Source organism: Diabrotica virgifera, chromosome 7, assembly GCF_917563875.1.
Source record: "Diabrotica virgifera virgifera chromosome 7, PGI_DIABVI_V3a".
Lineage (NCBI taxonomy): Eukaryota > Metazoa > Arthropoda > Insecta > Coleoptera > Chrysomelidae > Diabrotica > Diabrotica virgifera.
Window position 1 is genome coordinate 131269474 of NC_065449.1, and position 16099 is coordinate 131285572.

Below are 16099 nucleotides of genomic sequence, written 5' to 3' on the forward strand. Positions count from 1 at the left end.
CGGTTAATCAGGAGTTAAGTGTATATGTAAAGGCTTACTACACTTTGGCAGTGCCTTCTGAACAATAATAGCGTTAGTTTAATGGAAAAGCATGATTTTCAAAAATGTCACTTACGTTACTTTGCCAAAAATGTATCGATATAGAAGGGAGTTGATCATTACTGCATTTAAGTTTTTGTATCCTACTATACAGTGTAACAAAAATGCAGGTCATAAATTTGATCACATATTCTGGGACCAAAAATAGTTCGATTGAACCTAACTTACCTTAGTGCAAATGTACACATAAAAAAAGTTACAGCCCTTTGAAGTTACAAAATTAAAATTGATTTTTTCCAATATATCGAAAACTATTACAGATTTTTTATTGAAAATGGACATGTGGCAGCCTTATGGCAGTAGCATCTAAAGAAAAAATTATAGTGACATTTGGACACCCCATAAAAACTTGATGGGGGTTTTGTTCCTTTAAACCCCCCAAACTTTTCTCTACGTTCCATTTAAATTATGATTGTAGTACCATTTTAGTTAAACACAATGTTTTTAAAATTTTTTCGCCACTTAGTACTTTTTCGAAAAGTCAGTTTTTATCCAGATATTTTGAATATTTGTCAAATCCACCACAATTTGTATATGGTTAAGTACTTTCATGGAGACTTAGTAGTAATATGAAATAATTATTTATGATTTACATTTTTAGGCATTTTTTGAACCATATAAAAAAGAAGCCACATCTCGATAAAAGGTGCCTTCTCGAAAAAGTACAAAGAGGCAAAAAAGTTTTAAAAACACTGTTTTTAACTAATGGTACTGCAGTAATAGATTGATTGGAACGTACACAAACATTTGGGGGGTTTAAAGGGACAAAACCCTCATAAAATTTTTATTTAAACATATTTAAAAAAAGCCCCAACTCGATAAAAACTACCTTATTGAAAAAATACTAAGAGGCAAAAAAGTTTTAAAAATATTGAATTTAACTAACGGTACCACAATAGTAATCTAATTGGGACGTACACAAAAGTTTGGGGGGGGGGGGGTTTAAGGGAACAAGACCCCCATAAATTTTTTATGGGGTGCACAAATTTCACTATAATTTTTCTTTAAGATGTTCCTACCATAAGAATGCAAAATGTCCAATTTCAATAAAAGATATCTAATAGTTTTCGATATATTCGAAAAAATCGATTTTCATTTTGTAAGTTCAAAGTAAGTTTTTTTATGTGCATATTTGTACTAAGGTAAGTTAGGTTCATTCGAACTATTTTTGGTCCCAGAATATGTGATTTAATTTATGACCTGTATTTTTGTTACACCCTGTATAATATATACTAAATTAGTAATATATAATATAGTATAATATAATATAATACAGTACAGTACAACCTGCCACATTCAGATCTGTCATATCCGGACCTCCCCATATCCGGACGGTTCTGCCATCTGCATCTACCGAAATCTATGGAGAAAGGCAGTCCTGCTGTTGGACAACGCACCCTCTCATCCTGACCCAAAAGAACTAAAATATGGCGAAATAAAGTGTCTTTTTTGCCCCCAAGTGTGACATCCCTCTGTCAGCCTATGGATCAAGGTATTATAGAATCTATAAAACGTGTCTATCAACGAAAGTTATTGACAGTGTTGATTACTGGAATGTATGAAGGAGAAAACATTTCAGAGACTATAAAAGAAGTGGTCTTGATATCCGGACTTTTTCATATCAGAATTGGTCTGTTGCCACATTGATCCGGATATGGCAGGTTTTACTGTATATTATATAATATACACACACCCAAACTTATATGGAATCATCTGATATTTCTTACTATTTCGTGCGAATTTAAAAAAACAAACACACGAAGTCAAACAATATTTATTTTAAAGCAATTTAATAACTAATACATAACAATTAAATAAAACAATAAAGTATTTAACAAACAAATTGAAAGTAGTTTTAAAGTCAATAGCATACAAAATTTCAATGTAAAACGAATAATGTTTAAATTGTTTTTATTTATTTTTTTGTATTTTGTGGTAGTCAGTGTTATCACCTCTAGTCCTTATGCAAGCTTCAGTTTGCGTGGGCACGCTCCTAATCAAATTATCAACATTTTGTTGTGGTAGGTTGCTCCATCCTTTAAGAGCAGCTTGTACTAACCGTGCGGTGTTTTGTGGATTATCCCGGTAAGCTCTAATTTTTCTATTAAACATATCACACAAATACTCTATAGAATTAAGCTCGGGTGAGCAAGCAGGCCACTCCAAACAAGGGATACCTTGGTATCCCTGGAAACACTCTAATGGTATGTAGAGGTCCATTATCATCCAATAAAATTAAATTTTCCGATGTTGCACCTCTCTAGAGCTTGACTACAGGTTATCAACATACCTGTGAGCAGTTAAAGTTGGTTGGATGAAAATTAAAAGAGTTTTTTTTACGGATCATAATTCCTCTCCAGACATTACACTTCCCCTTGTATATTTGTGAACAGATCTGACAGTTTTCGTTCTTGCTTGTGTTCCTCGACCTCTAAGTACAAGATTTCATGGGTCATCTGATTTTACGCAAATCCTGACTTTTTTTTGAAAATAGCACATTTTGTCAATTCCCAATGTTCCAGTTTTGGTGGTGAAGTCACCAATTTAGGCGATCAATCTTGTGCTGCCTGGATAACTCGGGAACCCATAACTGTCTCCTGCTGTATACTTCTTGGTACGAACTCTTCTTCTTATCATTTTAACTGAAACAGTTACACCTGTAGCTTCCAAAAGCTGCCTTTGGAGCTGCAGGTGAGAAATGGTTGGGTGTCTTCCAGCTGATTGGAAAATTAAACGATCTTGGAGAGCCGGTATTACTTTTGGCGACTTTCCCTTGCTTTTTTTTTAGCTTTGCTAGTTCCTGTTACCTAGCATAGGTTTTGGACAGAATTGTTACCCCTAGCTCTACAGCTATGTCCCTCTGAGAACATTACTTTCTCCACAAGACCAATAATCTTTCCTCGTTGTAAGTTCTATAACCCCACATCAGGCATATTTTTGTTTTTGGACGCAAAAGTTAGTTTATTTATTTTTGTTCAATTTGCAACTCAAGCAAATAACCTATACCGTACCAAGCTGTACTATCCGATTGTTTTATATATTTGTTTATTTTCAATAAAAACCTTTATTCTTCGCAACAATAACAAATTTTTTCAAAAGAAATAAAAATTACTTTGAAATACATGGTGATTCCATATAAGTTTGGGTGTGTGTATATTATACCAGGGGTGGCCAATCTCCTTGATAGTCCTAGCCATCTTTCAAAATTTAAAATTTTTGACGAGCCCAATTGACTATGTATATTAAAAAAGTATGCAAAAAGATATTATTTTTTTGTAGAGAAGTTATATTAGCCCAATCAAAGAACAATCTGACCCCAAAAAAAAATAAAGGAAGGATGAAAATTTGGGAATCCGTAGTTGAAATTGTCTACAGGGTGATTGATTAGTAGGGTAAAGCTCAATAGCTCCGCTATAGTAATAGATAGCAATAAAAGTTAATAACAAAAATTTTAGCCACATTTGAGCTTCACATTACAAAATTAGTTAGAATGTTACAGGGTGTTCGATAACACAGTGGCAGACCAAACTTATGTTTTTTTAAATAGAACACCCTATATTTTATTTTAAATTCGAAATCCTGTTAACTTCTCCATCACAAAAATATAAAGGTTTGTTATGTTATGCAGGGTATTTACAAAGTTATAACCAATTTTATATGAAAATCGTAACAAGTTCAACTCCCTGTATAAATAAAAATAAGCAAAACAACAATGGTTTATTAATGCCATATTTTTTAACGTATTGTCAAAATTTTGTCTATGTCTAATTTATTAGTTTTCGAGATATTTTCATTTTTCAATGGACCAGTAGCGTGGCCACCCAAATCACCAGAACTCAATAAACTGGACTGATTTTTTTGGGGTTACGTTAATAATGAAGTTTATAAAATACCTCCAACAACAAGGGATGAGATGAAAAATAGAATACAAAGTGTATTTCGATGTGTTAATTTACAAATGCTCCGTAGAGTAAGTAGCTCATTCAATGATCGTTTTTAGGCGTACATAAATGTGTTAGGAGATAATTTTGAACACCTTATGTAATTAAATATTAAAAATATTTTATTAAAAGTAGCGCTTCCAATTTTTTCAAACATGTTTTTTTGCAAAATGTATTACTGATAAATTATGTTTCGTTCTTTATTTGTTACATTGTTACATTTGCATACAAAAGTAGTGTTTAATTGTCTTCACAAAATATTGTATTTTGTGTTTGTGTGTTTTTTTGTAAAATTTATTACTAATTTTCTTTGTTTATTTGTTGCATTTACATAAAAATATAGTTTTTAATTGTTTCAAAAATGTGCATGTAGTGGTTGTGTTTTTGTTTGTAAAATGTATTACTAATAAATTATTTTTTTTTTCTTTATATGCTACTTACAGTGTTACATTGATTACCGGATTGATAATCGGTTATCTTCAATTGTCAATTCAGTCATGGCTTACTTAAAATTTAGATAAATTTAAACACCTAAAATAATTTGCTCTGAAAAATGAAAATATCTCGAAAACTAATAAATTTGGGCATAGGGAATGTTATATAAAAATTAAAGTACGTTAATGTTACTTTTCAATAATGATATAAAATACAGGGTGTTCCATTCAACATTACTGAGAAAATAATGTACTTGCGTTTTGACTCACCCTGTATTTGATATAAAGAAAATTAGCAATATCAATAATTCTTAAAAATTTTGACAATAAATAAAAAAATATGGCATTAATAGACCATTGCTGTTGTGCTTATTTTTATTTATACAGGGAGTTGAACTTGTTACGATTTTCATACAAAATTGGTTATAACTTTGTAAATACCCTGTATAACATTACAAACCTTTATATTTTTGTGATGGAGAAGTTAACAGTATTTCGAATATAAAATAAAATATAGGGTGTTCCATTTAAAAAAACATAAGTTAGGTCTGCCACTGTGTTATCGAACACCCTGTAACATTCTAACTAATTTTGTAATGTGAAGCTCAAAGGTGGCTAAAATTTTTGTTATTAACTTTTATTGCTATCTATTACTATAGCGGAGCATTGAGCTTTACCCTACTAATCAATCACCCTGTATTATTATATAAGAAAAAGTTTACAATTCTACATCCCCTCCATTTTACAAAAATGGAGGGGAATAACCCCCTCTCGAAGGTGAAAAATATACGTTCAAAATAAGTCCGGAATTCGATAAAATGACTAATTCTAAGCAACTTTTGTTCTATAGAGTTTTTTCCCTAAGTCAATACTTTTCGAGTTATTTGCAAGTGAATATGTTCATTTTTAACAGAAAAAAAAACATGTTTTTGGACGGTTTTTCGGAGATAACCCAAAAAGTAAGTATTTGAGCGAAAAAAATATTCTTAGCAAAAATAATATAGCTTATAAAAAACTGAAAAAATGGTGTATGCTTCGGAGGTCTGTAGACCCAGTAGACGCAGAGTTGTAGCTAATGAAAAGTAGGTTCTTCTTCATCAAATTCCAAATCGAATATTTCAATGTGAAATAACCCAAAAACGGAGCATTTTTCGGGAAAAATTCATTTCAACTTTTTTAAAGTGTTTAAAAAAAGGTTTATTTTTTTTTAAAACTTGTAACATTAAAAGTAAGTGAGTTGCGCTCAAAATATTGTTGGTCCCTTTTATTTATTGGTATAAAAATCGCGAAAATCACCCCCTAATTAGAATCACAAATAAATTTTATCATTACCACTTCACAAGTTACTTTGCCTATGTATTATTTATATGATATACCTGTGATTACCATTGTAACATTTTTTTGTTTATTACTGGTGTTTGTGATGTGTACCAATAAATAAATAAATAAATGATCTGTAAGTTTCATCGGTTGAAAGTGCTTATTTTTGAAAAAGCTGTAGTTAAAATGGCTTGAACGAGTAACTAACCACGAGATTAGGCAAATTTTGAACAGCCATAGCATAACCAATTTTTGTCTAACAAAAGCAAAAAACCAAAATTATTCAGAAAAGCAAAACGTACATTTTATTATTCTTTAAGATTTTTGTTATTACTAATAATTTTTAAGTTAATTCCATGAACAATTCCATTTTTTTTTTTTCAAAATAAAAAAAAAATGTATTTAAACTCAATTTTTTTCAAAAATGAGCACTTTGAACCAATGAAACTTATAGATTATATAAACAATACACAAGTAAAGTAACTTGTGAAGCGGTAACGATTAGTTTTATTTGGGAAGCTAATTAGGGGGTGATTTTCGCGATTTTTGTACCAAAAAATAAAATTGACCAACAATATTTTGAGCGTAACTCACTTATTTTTACAAGAAGTTTTTTTAAAAAACAAAAATAACCTTTTGTTAAACACTTGCCTAATCTCGTGGTTAGTTACTCGTTCAAGCCATTTTAACTACAGCTTTTTCAAAAATAAGCACTTTCAACCGATGAAACTTACAGATCATATAAATAATACTTAGGCAAAGTAACTTGTGAAGTGGTAATGATAAAATTTATTTGTGATTCTAATTAGGGGGTGATTTTCGCGATTTTTATACCAATAAATAAAAGGGACCAAAAATATTTTGAGCGCAACTCACTTACTTTTATTGTTACAAGTTTTTGTAAAAAACAAAAAACACCTTTTTTTAAACACTTTAAAAAAGTTGTAATGAATTTTTCCCGAAAAGTGCTCTGTTTTTTGGTTATTTACATTGAAATATTCGATTTGGAATTTGACGAAGAAGAACCTACTTTTTATTAGCTACAACTCTGCTTCTACTGGGTCTACAGACCTCACGCGTACACCAGATTTTTCAATTTTTTATAAGCTATATTTTTACTCAGAATATTTTTTCGCCAGAATACTCACTTTTTGAGTTATCTGCGAAAAACCGTCCAAAAACATGATTTTGTTTTGTTAAAAATGAACATATTCACTCGCAAATAGCTCGAAAAGTATGGACTTAATGAAAAAACTCTATAGAACAAAAGTTGCTTAGAATAAGTCATTTTCTCCAATTCCGGGTCTAATTTGAACGTATATTTTTTCACTCCCGAGAAAATATTTTTCACCCCGTATTTCCCAATTTTTGTAAAATGGAGGGGATGTAGAATTGTAAACTTTTTCTTGTATAATAATTGACAATTTCAACTACCTATTCCCAAATGTTCATCCTTCCTTTATTTTTTTGGAGGTTTTCGTAAAATTTTACGTTCCCTGATCAGGCTATATATGTATTGAAAATATATAAATAAGATTACAAAATATGTGTATTACATTTAAAAATTACTAATTAAAAATATACAGGGTAAGGCAGATAAAGGGCCTATTAGAAATATCTCGAGAACTAAAGTTAAGAGAATCATGAAAATTGGAATACAGGGGTTTTGAGGTATGAACTATTTAATGAAAATATTTTACTCTTTTTGCTACTTCCGGTTATACCGGAAGTTGATTGTAACTTCGTTTTTTTAAATGGGACACCCTGTATATTTTTACATTTTTTGATTCTGCTCGATGTCTTCTTTCTTAAAATATGAAGTTTTGTAATATTATGCAGGGTAGTTTAAAAGATAATTACGGTTTTTTATAAATTTTGTAGCAAACTTCACACCCTTTAGAATTGTACTGATTTTATATCAAAAACTCCATTTATGTTCAAGTGATTTTTAATATAGTCTATTATTATTAAAAATTGATAATATAGCGAAATTTTTAATTTTAGTGTACAGGGTTGGTCGAAACTCGGAATAAGTATTTTCTGAGTTTTCTTAAATGGAACACCCTGTATTTTTGTATTGTAATGAAATGATATTTTATAGTACTTTTTATTTCTTAAGCATTCCCTATACCTAACTGCTTTGATTTGTAAGTTATTCGTAGTTCTTTAAGCCAAACATTAATTGCAACAAAAATTACGTGAAATTTTATTAGGTTTGCCGTGACAATATTCAATCGTAAATAATTTTTCGAAAATAAACACATATAATCTCGACTGACCCTTAATTTATTAATACTGGTTGATATATCTAAATACCTACGTAGTTAAGACTGTTGGTGTGTTTAATATTAATAAAAACATACAATATTCTATCTAGTTGGCTATGACTTTGACACTAAATATGCTTAAACATTTGCTTTGCTTAAACATTCTACTATTTTTGAAGTTCCAGTTGCTTTGCTACCATTACTGATATGAATTTTTCTAATGAGGAACTGATTCATATATTTGTTTGTTCTAGGAGAGTATAACAAATCAAAATGTGCTACTAGCAATAAGAATTTATCATCGGCAATTCCATGATAGATGACAACCAAAACGAGAAACTTTTTAAAATTTACTAGAGCTTTTTCAACGAACTGGACATTTAGATTACGAGAAATCTGATCAAACGGAAACTATTCTAAATGATTAAAATGATTTAAATGTTAGTGTCACTGAGAATCTGCATATTAGTATGAACGTTCTCGTAATCTAAGTGTCTAGTATGTCGAAACTATTCTAGTAAACTTTGAAAAGTTTCTCTTGTTGGTTGTCGTCTATCAGGGAGTTGCAGATGATAAATTCTTATTGCTAGTAGTACATTTTTGTTATACTCCCTAGAAGAAAAACCATACTAATCAGTTCCCCATTAGAAAAATTTATATTAGTAATGGTAACAAAGCAACTGACACTATAAAAATAGTATAATGTCATAACGTTTAAGCAAGTTTAGTGTCAAAGTGATGCCAACTAGGTAGAATATGGTATGTTTTTATTAATATTTTATGCACCAACAATCTTAACAACGTAGACATCAATATTAATAAATTAAGGATCATTATAGATTAACATACATTTATTTTCAAAAAATTATTTTTGATTGAATATTTTCACGACCAACCTAATAAAATTTCACGTAATTTTTGTTGCAATTAATATTTGGCTTAAAGAATCACGAATATCTAAAAAATTAAAGCAGTTAGGTATAGGGAATGCTTAAGAAATAAAAAAGTACCATAAAATATAATTTCATTACAATACTAAAATACAGGGTGTCCCATTTAAGAAAACTCAGAAAATACTCATTCCGAGTATCGACCAACCCTGTATACTAATATTAAACATTTCGCTATAATAATAATTTTTACTAATAGTAGACTATATTAAAAAAGACTTGAACATAAATAGAGTTTTTGATATCAAATTAGTACAATTCTACAGGGTGTGAAGTTTGCTACAAAATTTATAAAAAACCGTAATTATCTTTTAAACTACCCTGTACAATATTAGAAAACCTCATATTTTAAGAAAGAAGACATCGAGGAGAATCCAAAAATGTAAAAATATACAGGGTGCCCCATTTAAAAAACGAAGTTACAGTCAATTTCCGGTATAACCGGAAGTAGCAAAGAAACCAACATATTTTCATTAAATAGTTCACACATCAAAACCCCTGTATTCCAATTTTCATGATACTCTTACATTTAGTTCTCGAGATATTTCTAATAGGCCTTTATCTGCCTCACCCTATATAATAATAACTGGTGACAGCACTTCTCAGTACATCTATCAAGAGCCACAAAGAATCCTTTAAAGAGCCGCATGTGGCTCGTGTCCCACAGTTTGGCCATCCCTGATATATACAGTAGACTCCCTCTATAACGAGAACTGAAATTGCGGACTAATTACCTCGTTATAAGCGGATCTCGTTATATCAGACAACAATAATATTGAAATGTTTTGATGCCTCTTACATAGTTTATTAGGTGTTGATGGTCGACCTGAACAATGAAGCTTCGCCATTGTAAATTGTAAGTTTCCTACAATATTCAATATCGGTCGATAAAGGAAAAAGTTTATTACAGGCGGTCGAGTTTAACACTGGCCTCGATAATATCACATATGTTGGGCATTTCTATATACAGGCAGTTGGAGTATTTATTTATAGCCATTACTACGCTAAAAACAGGTAAAGAAACATATTCTTCGATTTCATTTTTCCTCGTTATAACCAAATATGTCTTGTTATAGAGGTGTTATAGTTCAATACGAATTTTATGGGAAATCTAGTGTACCTCGTTATAAGTGAAACCTCGTAATATCCGTGTTCGTTATAGAGAGAGTCCACTGTACCATACTATATACATTTTATTCAAGTGTTTATATTGGCATCAACATAACTGTAACAACCAATTGTTTGCTCTTAGGAAACCTTGGCAAATTTGGAAAAGCAAATATATGCTTTTGAGGGATCCTATCTAGAAGATACTCAACTGTATGGTAATATTATACGAGGTTGGGATAGATACCTCTCAAGCAATAAAACAACTAATTCAAAAGCTGATAAAAGAAATAGAAAATTTAAAGAAGCTGAAAGGTTATTTTCCAAATCATCCATCACTTCTATGGCTGTAAGTTCTTTCACAATCACAAGTAAATTATCTCTTAATTGAATTTCTCAGGAAAACACAAATAAATATTTAAGATAAATACCTTAAACATTTTTGAGGTAGTCACTAAAATACAATTGATACATAATAATAATAATAATAATAATAATAATAATATTGCGCAATGGTGCGCAAAAACTGCGCACCTGGATGGGTAAACCTCTACACGGGCGACATCCCAATGAGGTCAGCCAAGACTATGTCAACAATACAGCGTCGAACTATTGGTTGACATCAGGAAAGATGTTCCCTGAAACGGAGGGATCAATACTGGCCATTCAGGATCAGGTTATACCAACCAGAAATTACCTGAAATATATCGTCAAAGACCCTCAGGTTCAAAACGACAGATGCCGATATGGATGTCAAGCCCAAGAAACCATCCAACATATTACAGGGGGCTGCCAGGCATTTGCTGCAACTGAATACAAGGAACGGCATGACGCAGTGGGAAAAATCCTTCATCAGGATATAGCTATCAAGCTGGGACTTCTCCAAACAGATCATCTCCCGTATTATCAATACGTCCCTGAGAGTATGCTTGAGGATGGCAATTACAAGCTATACTGGGACCGCACTGTGCTCACAGACCAAACAGTGGCACATAATAGACCAGATCTCGTACTAGTTAATAAATTAACAAAACAAACAACACTAATTGATGTGGCGATACCTAACAACAATAATCTCCGTAGTAAATTTACTGAAAAGATCGCCAAGTACAGAGATCTGGAAATTCAAATACGAAGGCAATGGAGAATGCAAAGTACCCAGACGATACCGATTATCATGTCTACTACTGGAGTCATTCCGAAGACCCTCCTCGAAAGCATAAAAAAGCTGGGTCTGAATGAACATCTTTATAAGACCATGCAGAAAGCTGTACTACTCGCGACGGCCAGAAGTGTACGAAAATTTTTGGGAGATACACCTGCATTCCAAGTCACCTAGGGCTCGATAACACGGAAAGAGTCCCACCAGAGCTCAATCCTTTTGATACCGTAGGTATCTGGGATGAGTCAATTTTTCCCTTAGAGGGAGTGTGAGCCGTATGGCTAAATCTGGATAATAATAATAATAAAAAGTGCGCGCCTGGATGGGTAAACCTCTGCACGGGCGACATCCCAATGAGGTCAGCCAAGATTATGTTGACAATATAGCGTCGAACTACTGGTTGACATCAGGAAAGATGTTCCCTGAAACGGAGGGTTCATTACTGGCCATTCAGGATCAGGTTATACCAACCAGAAATTACCTGAAATATATCATCAAAGACCCTCATGTTCAAAACGACAGATGCCGATATGGATGTCAAGCCCAAGAAACCATCCAACATCTTACAGGGGGCTGCCAGGCATTTGCTGCAACTGAGTACAAGGAACGGCATGACGCAGTGGGAAAAATCCTTTATCAGGAGATAGCTATCAAGCTGGGACTTCTCCAAACCGACCATCTCCCATATTATCAATACTTCCCTGAGAGTATGCTTGAGGATGGCAACTACAAGCTATACTGGGACCGCACTGTGCTCACAGACCAAACAGTGGCGCATAATAGACCAGATCTCGTATTAGTCAATAAATTAACGAGACAAACAACCCTCATTGATGTGGCGATTCCTAACAACAATAATCTACGTACTAAATTTACTGAAAAGATCGCCAAGTACAGAGATCTGGAAATTCAAATACGGAGACAATGGAGAATGCAAAGTACCCAGACGATACCGATTATTATGTCTACTACTGGAGTCATTCCGAAGACCCTCCTCGAAAGCATAAAAAAGCTGGGTCTTAATGAACATCTTTATAAGACCATGCAGAAAGCAGTACTACTCGCAACGGCCAGGTGTGTACGAAAATTTTTGGGAGATACACCTGCATACCAAGTCACCTAGGGCTCGATAACACGGAAAGAGTCCCACCAGAGCTCAATCCTTTTGATACCGTAGGTATCTGAGATGAGTCAATTTTCCCCTTAGAGGGAGTGTGAGCCGTATGGCTAAATCTGGATAATAATAATAAGTGGGAGTTTTTTGTCATTTCTTCTATCAGGCGCGGCCCCCTGCGAATGGGGGATGCTCTCTGGGTATTCGTGGCGCCAGTACCCAGAGAGTAGCAGGGATACTTGCCGTGGAACAAAAACTGACACCTGGCAGTAGGTATAAAATGCACACCCATGAGAATGGAGAATAATAATTTATGTTTAGGATCGCTGCCAGGGGATCGCCAGGGCACGTCTGGAGCCGGCGCTGGACGTGACAGCATGCGGGACGTCGGTGGCAGGGTGTTGAGGAGGCGGGCCCCTGTCATACAATCAGCTACAGCCCAACCACAACCACAAGCGAGCCAAACAACAACAAGAGCTCCACCCGCCGAAGGTGCTGCGCTGGATCATCAGCCGGCGCTCACTCAAGCGGGACGGCCGAGGCAGCGCATGAAATGGACTGTGTCCATTAATGAAAACATTTTGCGCTTCTACTACAAGGTGACAAACCTCGGCCAAGAAACAATCGGCTACCGACAACAGCTGTATGCCGAATTTTGCAGGACGTACCCAGATATTCAAGTATCGGAGCAACGAGTATCAGACCAATACCGGGTAATTATAAGAAACAACCTTATCCCAGAGACTAGACGCAATATCATCAGAAGCGAAGTCGAACGGGAGATTCATAACGATGTTGTAATTGAAGATCAAGTCCCCAATGAAGTTCATGAGCAGATTCCTGAGCTTGCCATACAAGAAACTCAACCTGACAATACAGAGCAGGAAAACAACGAGCTACATGATAACCTAGTAAGCGAAATGGCACGTGCTGTACAAGAGTTTAATGGAACAAACCCACTTAGCAGACCACCGCTACCACGAATAAACTCTTGTAAGAGACTAGGTGTGCTGTTACAAATTGTGAACACTGAAGTCCTACCCAATTATGTCGTAGAAGCCCACACATTAGAGTATCTGCACATGCTAATCTACTGTGCAGCAACAGCAATTGCTAATGTAATGGGCATTAAGATCAGAACACGACGGGGTACTAATAATGGAAGGATTGGTAGCAGAACTGCACCCTGGGAAAAAAGACTGCTCGGAAAGATTGAATTGCTGCGTAGGGATATTGGCCAAGTCACAGAATATATACGAGGTGTAAGAAGTACAAGAGTCATCAGGAGAGCTGAAAAAATAATACGGAATACTGCAAGACACTCAAGATACGATCCAGAAAACAACACAGCCCAACAGTGCCTGGATACATTAAAACAAAGACTCTCAGTTTATTCAGGACGACTAAGAAGGTACAAAGTGAGTAACAACCGAAAATCCGACAATGCCCTTTTTGAGACTGCTGAGAAGACGTTCTATCGAAAACTCAATTCCACCGTAGAAAATCTCGATAAGTCTTACCCAAGCCAAGAAGAAATTCATGAGTTTTGGGGAAATCAACTTTCCACACCAGCTGCCCTTAACAACAATGCTGGATGGATAGAAGATACGGCACAGAACTGCCAACACTACACTACTACTCTCTACGAACCCTTCACCACTGAAGAAGTCTCAAATATCAAAGAGCTTCATAACTGGAAATCTCCTGGACCAGACGGAGTTCAAAACTTTTGGCTCAATAAGTTTTGGAGTGCTCATGAATGCTTATCAACACTAATTAATCATGTTATTTCTAATCCGCAGGATATACCATCATTCTTAACTCAGGGAACCACTTATTTAATACCGAAGGATCAAAATAACACCCAAGATCCAGCAAAATACCGCCCAATTACTTGCCTTCCAACTTTGTATAAATTGGTCACATCCTGTGTAGCCCGGCGTATCTACCAACACTGTGCTCTGAACAATATCATAGAGCCTCAGCAGAAAGGATGCGCTAAGGGTTCCATGGGTTGCAAAGAACAACTCATCATCGACTCATCTAATCAAGCATATTCCAAAAAGAGGAATCTATTTACTGCTTTTATTGATTACAAGAAGGCCTTTGATTCAGTGCCGCATGAATGGCTTATAGATATATTGAGAATATACAGGGTGTAACAAAAATACAGGTCATAAATTAAATCAGATATTCTGGGACCAAAAATAGTTCGAATGAACCTAATTTATAGTGATGTTGATTATAGTTACTTTCGAGTATTCGTTACAAATCGTTACTTTTGTATAAAGTAATCATTTATAGTATTCGTTACTTTGATTACTATGATTACTTTTGTTACTTTTGTATTTGAGTACCGGTAATCATATCGAGAATCGTATTTCTCAGTAGGTCCTCACACCCTCAAAATGCTTCATACTGATAACGATATTCGATAACACTCGTAAAATACCGGTCCCGTCCGTTACTCGCTGAGATACGATTGGTAGAAAGTAATCAAGTGTACTGGTTGTAGATACAATAGTCAGTACTCGCTCTGATACGATTGATACGAAATAATTAGAGTAATCAAAGTAGATACAATAGTCGTTACTCGCTCTGATACGATTGGTACGAAGTAACGAAGTAATCAGAGTAATCAAAGTAACGATTTGCCTCTCTGTACAGTAATCTTTACTTTCGGTATTCGTAAGTAACGAGTACTTTGTAACGAATAGATACTTTTTCAACATCTCTACTAATTTACCTTAGTACAAATATGCACATAAAAAAAGTTATAGCCCTTTGAAATTACAAAATGAAAATCGATTTTTTCGAATAAATCGAACACTATTAGAGATTTTTTATTGAAAATGGATATGTGGCATTCTTATGGCAGGAGCATCTTAAAGAAAAATTATAGTGACATTTGTGCTCCCCATAAAAATTTTATGGGGGTTTTGTTCCCTTAAACCCCCCCAAACTTTTCTGTACGTTCCAATTAATTATTATTGTGGTAACATTAGTTAAATTTAATATTTTTAAAACTTTTTTGGCTCTTAGTATTTTTTCTATAAGGCAGTTTTTATCGAGTTGCGGCTTCTTTTTTAATATGTTTACATAAAAATTTTATGGGGGTTTTGTTCCTTTAAACCCCCCAAACGTTTGTGTACGCTCCAATTAAACTATTACTGCGATACCTTTAGTTAAACACAATGTTTTTAAACCTTTTTTGCCTCTTTGTATTTTTTCGAGAAGGCACCTTTTATCGAGATATGGCTTCTTTTTTAATACGGTTCAAAATATACCTAAAAATGTAAATCATACTTAAATTTTCATATTATTACAAAGTCTCCATAATCGTACTTAACCATATACAAATATGTGGTGGATTTGACAAATATTCAAAATATCTGGATAAAGACTGACTTTTCGAAAAAGTACTAAGAGCCAAAAAAGTTTTAAAAATATTGTGTTTAAGTAATGGTACTACAATAATAATTTAATTGGAACGTACTGTTACGTTTTTTAGGAAATATTACGCGAATTGACTTTTAATTATTATTAAATAAATAAAAGACTTACTTGAAATTGTTTATTTATAACACTTACCATTAACACTTATTTAACAACAATATCTAATTTATTTTACACTTTCTAACATTTAATTTATTTACAAATACGACTTATCTACTTTAAAAATACATACATTTCAGCAACCCGATC